Source organism: Lotus japonicus, chromosome 1 (assembly GCF_012489685.1).
Source record: "Lotus japonicus ecotype B-129 chromosome 1, LjGifu_v1.2".
Lineage (NCBI taxonomy): Eukaryota > Viridiplantae > Streptophyta > Magnoliopsida > Fabales > Fabaceae > Lotus > Lotus japonicus.
In genome coordinates, this window is record NC_080041.1 from 11,990,052 (window position 1) to 11,998,085 (window position 8,034).

The window sequence follows — 8,034 nt, forward strand, 5'->3', positions numbered from 1 at the left end:
CAAGTAATTTTCTTGTTATGCTTCAAGAATTCCAAGTGAATAATGCAATCATATCTAGTCATGACATCAATGAGTGCAAACACAACTTCTATCATAGAATCACTAAAATCAATTCATTTTAAGTACAGATCAAGGGCTTCTCACAATAGTCATGCTAGTATTGAAAACAGTCAGAGAAACATGAAATCTAGGGCACAAGTGCTATCTATAGAAAAAAACTATACTATTAAAAAGAAACTAAAAACAAGGTAAAGTGGACTCCCTCATGATGTGAATGCTTTGAATCCAAGATCACTACTCAAATCCTTGATGTCTCACTCCCTCCTTGAGAAATGGACTGTCCTCAGGCCAAACTGTATGATTTTATTGTTAATCTGTCTTACAGTCACTTGAAACATGTTAGAATAAAAGAGAGAAATGAGAAAATAAAAGTGTTATAATAGTAAAAACTCAAGTTCATATGAAAATAGACTTCAAGATGTTTCCAAAGAGTGGTCATTTGCTTAAACCCGATAAGAAATGAAGAAGTTATGTACATTTGAAGTAAAGCATGTATTGCTGTTTCAAGGGTGGCGCTGAGCGCCCAAACCTAGCGTTGAGCGCTAAAATGACAGTGAATCCATTATGCTTTGCAAAATTCAGGGCGCTAAGCACCCCAAATAACACGCTAAGCGTGTTTTGGACAGAAATAAGACCTGCATAATGGTGTTGCAGTTGAAAAATCTGGTTTTTCACAAGTGCTATATCCAATGCTTGTTCTAGACTAAGTTTTCACTCCTCACCTTCACTCATCCACTCTAAACACTCATTTAAACTTGCTCAAATCTTTTTCAAACTAAATTTTCAATCACAAATCCAAAATCAAAAGATCAAATTGACAATTTTCACAAGTGGGTAGGTCAAATTTTGAGTTTTGAATTTTCAAAGCATGCCAATTGATTCTTTCACATCCATTCATCATATGAAACATGTCTAAGCCTTAAAAATCCACACTCAAGCTCAATTCATCAGTGATTTGCAATCCAAGCTTCAAAGTCAAGTTTCATGCATTTCCACAACTCAATAGGCCAAATTTTGATTTAAACAATTTTAACACATGCCATTTGGTTCAAACACATTTATATACCCTATGAAACTTGTGCATAACTTAAGATTAGAAATTGAAGCACATTTCGCACAAAAGTCACTCTAAGCTCCATTTAGGGTCAAATTTCACTTATTTCACAACTCAATACCTTATATTTTGAACTTCTTACATTTCCTTCATGCTAGGCCTCAAAACGATATATTAACATTATTTAAAACTTGTTGAGAGCTTTTAGATACACAATTGAAACGCATGGCATCATAACTCACTCCATGGACATGACAATCACAAATAGACCTTCATTTTTGCAATTCCATCACACATCAAGAAGTTCACTAAAACTTATCCTAAAACTTGAAAAACAACATTCAAAACACATTATGAGATGGTTCACAAGCAATAGGAAGAAACTTTGCATAGTTTATGAAGAAAATACCATAGTGGGACTTGTTTTTCACTTAAGACCACACAACCACATACCTCAGATTTTACAATTCATACAAACCTTGCATACCATCAATCCATATGCATGATAAACACTTAGTTGAACCTGTAGCAACCCCTAAACTCAAATTTTGAACAGAAATTTCACATGATCCAAATTCCATTCAAATTTCATGCATTTTCACAAGTCACCTCCTCAAATTCAAAGTTTATCATTTTCGTTGCTTCCAAAGCTTATGAACACACTCAATATATCTATCAAAACTTGTGAAGCACCTTAAAGCACACAATTAATCAAAGCTTCACAAAATCACACTACCACTTACTAAAACACATAAAAACATAAATATAACAAAAGCAATAAAAACACTGGGTTGCCTCCCAGGAAGCGCTTGTTTAAGGTCATTAGCTTGACGCTAGCACTATCATGGTGACCACAAACAAGGATTATAGTATAACCCCTTCCTTTTTTTAGGCCTTTTGACTTGGATTTCATCTAATTTTATAACAAAGTATTTCCAAGCCATCAAAAACTCATTTTTTTTCTTTCTTTTCTCAATCAAACCCAATTCACCTACATTCAACTCACATGCCAAGGTATTTACATGCATATGAATGAATGAAAATTTAAAGTTCTTTGAAGAATTTGATGGAACTTGTTCATCAAACCTATCACCAAATACAGAGTCAATATGCTCAACATTAATAATTTCATCATTGCATTGGTGATGTGATATGCTATCAAAATCTTCAACGCTTACCTCATCCTCATCATGTTTTACCTGTGGAGGGCTTGAAGGAATCGGTAAGTGGTGAAGGGTTGGATCTCTTTCTTCTTTTTTTGATTTTTCTTCTTCTTCCTCACTTTCTTCCACTTGTGCTTCAACAATTCCTCTTCCATGTTCAGCTACCATGTTAGCTAGCTTTCCCAATTGATCCTCCAAGTTCTTGATGGAAGCCTCAGTATTCCTTTGATTAATCATTGACAATTGCATAAATTGCACCAATGTATCCTCAAGCTTAGAAATCCTATCCTCTTCGGAGGGATAGTATGTTTGAGACGATTGAAACATTTTGAAAGTAGTGATTCAGAAGCTTCTTGTTGCTTCTCCTCTTGAACTAGCTAACTAACACAAGAGATTAGTAACAACAAGGAAAGTTAAACTGAAAACAAAAACTATACACTATATTCACAATCATTCAAGAATGAAAACTATTGCAATGCAATTAGTATTGGCACACCTCCCCGGCAACGGCGCCAATTTGTTGAAAGATTTTTTTACCACTCTACGTTCGAATCTCTCAAGACTCAATTGTAGTATAGTAAAGGGTTTTGTCGTATCCACTGGGAGGTGTAATACTTATGTCATTCAATAGCTAACAAACTCAAATGATGGTTAACAGAGATATTAGGGGTTTGTTTAAGAACATGAAAATATAAAGAAAGCAGATAAAGTAATTGGATTCACCAAGGTAGATAGTTTTGCTGGGATTAGAGTTTCGTTGTTTGACCTCTATGTATTCTATTGATTCACATACAAATATCGTTCTATGCAATTGATTCCTCCCACCATTTCTTATCTTACTACCCAGTCCCCCGGCGTAGAAGATTATCAACTCAACTATATTAACCTTTAATCCCTTGATCGATTAACAATAGTGAGTAGCATTAAGCATGGATGTTTGAATAGACTAATGATCTAACCCTATCCCTAGACCTTAGAATCATTAGATGATTTTACCTATTTCAGATTTAAATAGTTAGATCCCACCATCCTATTAAATCTAAATTCATGTTCTAGGTGATCAATCCAAAACAAGCATGAAGCACAAGGTAAAAATCATTGAATCATGGAAAAGAAACATATGATTAACTCCAGTTCAGACTCAAGAACGTGTGAATTCCCTACACAAGTTTGAATCAATCAAAATACCCAAGGGGATCAAACCTAAGATGTAGCATGAAGCAAAAGAGAAAACCATTGATTATTTGGCATAGAAACATGAAATTTGCATGAAAGGAAATCAAATAGATTACATGAGCATCAAAACAACTAGTTCTAATCCCAACAAATGAGAAATTAGCTATCCATGTCCATGGATAGATTTACAATCATAAAAGAGAAGAAGAACGATGAAAAACCGAATACGTGACGGTTCCCCGACGATGAAATTGACTCCAAAGCCTTCTCCCAAGTCTCCTATACCTCCCTTGATGCTCTCCTTCGAGTTCTATCTTTCCCTAAGTTGTGGATTTCAGTTATGGTCCCAGAAGTTCTCCTCTGTTCTGCTTTAAAATTTCCTTTTAAATGGCAAATCTGGCACGACCGCTCAGCCCCTTTTCTGGCCGCTCAGCGCCCTGTTACTTTAGGGATGGGTTTTCTTTAACCGCCTTGAAGACGCTCAGCCCATTTCTTGGCCGCTCAGCCCTTTTCTGACAGGAAAAAGGAGCTCAGCTGGTTTTTAAAGGGCTCAGCTGATTTTTCCCAAACCTTCCAAAACTCTTTATCTTTTCACCAAATCTTCATCTCTTCACTAGATTCATGTCCCTACAACAACAATTGAGATTGGATCTCCATTTAAACACATTCTAATCAAAAGAGAGTCAATTTGCAAGATAATTTCCATAAATCACATAGATAAGTGCCTTAATAACAATGGAAAACTACGTAAAATTGGCACTTATCACCTATCATCTGTTACAAATTAATACTAACTTTTAATGTCTCTCATCCATTATAAAATAATCACTTTTAATGATTTTCCACACAAATTACAAATTAGTCACTTTTAATATCTCTCATATGTTACAAATTAATAACTTTTAATGTCTCTCACTTGTTACAAATTAATCACTTTTAGTGATTCTTCATCATCTATAGCAACTATATCTCTTTAGACTCACCTACCAATATTAACTTACTCCTTCTAATTCCAAAGACTATTTTATCTAGTCTTTCATCAGGAACATTTGTGGTTCATTTTCCTCACATGTTTCAACCATAGCTCAACCAACAATGCATAAACAACCAATGAAAAATCATTATCAAACCTTGGACACCACAATTGAATTGGGAAAAAAAGGACTTGAACCTTATTAAAACCATGATGGGTCTCAATCGCAAGCTTAATCTTCTTTCCATTTAGTCTAAAGTATTAACAGGTTACAATATAAGCAAAAAGACAAAAGGCAAAGGGAGTGACATAAGGGGCCTCCATTTTAACCTCACCAAACGTCTTAGATCAAGTTGCTAGAGCCTAGAGAGCTATCGAAGATCAACAAAACAAACACATATTGAACGTAGTGAAAAAAATAGAAAAGATGAAGGAATTAGAGGACTACCCATGCAATGCTCTAATTTTTTGAAGGTTCCCTCTAATGGAGCAAATTTTCTGTTAATTTATTAAAGCATAATCACAAATAGCATACAGAGTTTCACAACCCTTCACTTGAAACAATTCATCCATTTCTAGGACTTCCCTTTTAGACTGCACAAAGAGCAATTCTAACTAATACAAATTACAAATATAGCATTTAACAGTGGTTTTAAGCCAATGAGAAAATAAACCTTTAAATACTCATTTTCAATTACAATTGATCTCTCCAACAGACTCCATTAAGTTGCAATGTCCAGTCTTCTCCCAGTAATAACCTGTGGGAATCACAATGGCATGACTAAGCAATTCTTAATCCACAAATTAGGCTTTCAGACAATTGGAAAGATGGACCGTCAAACACTACCATAATCAAATAGCAAAGATTTTAAATAGTGACCTTATATAGTAATTAATTCAACGTTATCGTTTTTTGTGAGGTTTAAATTACCTTTGAAAGGATTGTGCCTAAATGAATTAATGGCACTCACAAAGAACAGCCAATTGCTCTAATTTCACAGATATTAGAGACGAATGGTTTGACAGTTGGAATGATGGAACTAAAAGATCATATAGAATTATAGATGGAATTTCAGTTGCTTATGTTTCACCCGTTGCACTTTGATGAATAGCCTGTTTTGGATATATGAATAGCCAAGGGTCTTTTTTATAATTGAGAACTTCAATAATTCACAATAATAGGAATACCTTATTTCTATATATCATACATTCAAAATATTGGCAAATTAATTCCAAAATGCAAGAGGGATTAATAAAATTAGGGACAAATAAATTAAGAGGGTCTGTTGCAAAAGAGAACAAAAATTGCAAAAAGAGATGTAAGAACAAAGGTGCTTACCGGTGTGGACGACGATGAAGGAAAACTGGAGAAGAATGCTGGAGGGATTTGAAATTTCTTTGCCACCTCTGGCTTCTTCAACTCTGCAGGGTACATGTGCTAGTGTTTATGATCGAATGAAGGTTATGGTTTGGATCTCAACCTCACCTCTGAGTTGTCCCATTCTCCGTGTCGTGACAGGAAACTTTGGTCAGACACACTAATATCTTGCAGCCTCAACTCTGCATCCTCAGATCAGCTATTTTTTGCAGCCAGAGAGAAGTTGCCAAATTGGATCCTCTGCAGCATGATTTGACTTCACTGAAGCAAAATCATAGCCATTAGTTTTTGTAATCAATGACTAAGATTAATACAAATAAAAAAAATATTAAATTAAAAGGTTCATGTCTATTTGTTAGATGTAGAGGATGGAGAGGCCGTAGAGGATCTAAACCCAGAAATCGCACACAAAAAAGAGAAGGAATAGAATTTTATTTTAGCCAAAGCAGAACCAAAAGGTAGATAGAAGACGGAATTGAAAGGTGAATTTGAGGTGAGATTAACAAAATAGGAAGAAGAATGTAGTCAAACATTAGGTAAAACAAAACTGCCCAAAACAAAAAGAATTTTAATTTTTTTTAAAAACCAAACATAGAACACTCAAAATTTATCCTAAATGACAGTAACTATAAGCGCTAATGAAGATAAACCTTTATGCTGTCCTATTCTCCACGCAGTCAAGCTCCATGGTCGAACACGAACATTGACGACTCTGCATCCTGAGAACAACAATTTTTAGTTGCCTGAGAGCAATCACATTCAAAGGCCCTGAAACATATTCAAACCAAACACACACAAAATACTGAAAGGAGCCCATAAAGAGGTCAAAGGAAGTGAAACATCAGAGAGAACCAAATCCAAAACTGTAATGAGAGAGCTAGAGAGAGAGAGAGAGAGAGAGAGAGTGAAATGAGCACAAAGAGTGATATTAGATCATGAAATTCGGGAGATTGAAGGGAATGAAAATTGAAAGAAGAGAAAGTGAGATTGACGTCTCACCGCAGAGACCAAAGTCACCCAAAATCGATAATCTATTCGACCTTACCACCGCCATAGTCGACAAAAACATGTAAAAGAATCAGCCACAATGCAGGTTCACATACATAAGACTGGTTTATAGAAATCGGGTGTGAACAAAAACTCTAAAAATTGAAGCATGTGTGTTACCTATTGGAAGATGAATCGCGAGAAGAATGGTGAAAGAATAACGGAAATTTGGGAGATAAAACGGGAGAAGTGACTTGCCAGGATAAAAGACACTAAGATCAAAAAGGAACAAACGGCTGGGATTGAATCTTACAATAATACTATAAATTTTTACTAAAATACCCATGCTGAAATTTAGATTGTAGTGCAATGGATTATTGAATGACATAATTACCCTCCAAACTGCAGAAACTTTCCCTTTATATATAGTATAGATAGATAGATTAGACTATCCTCCTAATTGAGTTTTCAATTTAAAGTTTTTTTATTCAAAATCTTTGCACTTTAATTTTATTTAAGGAGAATCAAATATATATTATTCGATCAGTCATATTGATTTAATGTAACAATTTTTATCATATATTATCAAAATAATGATATATTAAACATATTAACTTTGAGATTTTTTTAAACTAAAACTTCAAAATAATAGTTTTTTAGTTTTTGTCATTAGAAGTATTTTATCTATTGATTGAATTAATTTTCTTTTAAATGATTTTTTATATTTGAATGATAATATCTATAAAAACATACATGTTAATTAGTTGGATCCCATTATCCCAATATAGTTTGGAAGGAGGGAGGAAAAACAAATGTGAGCAAACTTCTCCTTTTGACCATTTGTGCTATGAGGTGTCCTTCAATAGCAAAATGATATATACGTGGTGCTGTAGTGGCAACTTGGCGAGTCTCTCGTGGCGTCCGGTGTTAATGCCAAGGATGCCCTACATACGTCCGTTGGTTCGTGTGATGTGAGCCATAGTAAGAGATTCTTTCACCTTGCAATCAAATGACTTCAATTTATGATGTTTCTTCTTTGATAACCATTATAGATAGACAAGAGAAAAATCTAACAACACGCACTTTGATTTTTATGTGCATTACCTTTTCTTGTATTAATTAAAAAATTAAAACAACTATATATCATATCCTACCGTATTGCCGTATTGGGAGTGAGACTCATTAATTTATTAGATCCTACTTGAATTTCTACATTTTCTGATATGCTTTGTTTTGTTTGCAA

General features: G+C 34.4%; 1 long non-coding RNA gene across 3 annotated transcripts; it reads right to left on the reverse strand.

Moving 5' to 3' along the window:
- Nucleotides 1–3,503: 3,503 nt before the first annotated feature.
- Nucleotides 3,504–7,012, reverse strand: LOC130733645 (uncharacterized). 3 transcript variants are annotated; one of them, XR_009017518.1, is made up of 4 exons: nucleotides 6,972–7,012; nucleotides 6,455–6,523; nucleotides 5,766–6,065; nucleotides 3,504–5,184 (listed from the first exon to the last, which is right to left on the reverse strand). It is a non-coding gene; the product is annotated as an uncharacterized LOC130733645 (long non-coding RNA). The 3 variants fall into 3 exon arrangements; XR_009017519.1 differs by lacking the exon at nucleotides 6,972–7,012 and adding an exon at nucleotides 6,804–6,958; XR_009017517.1 differs by lacking the exon at nucleotides 6,972–7,012 and having other exon boundaries at nucleotides 6,455–6,954.
- Between the last annotated feature and the right edge of the window lie 1,022 nt (nucleotides 7,013–8,034).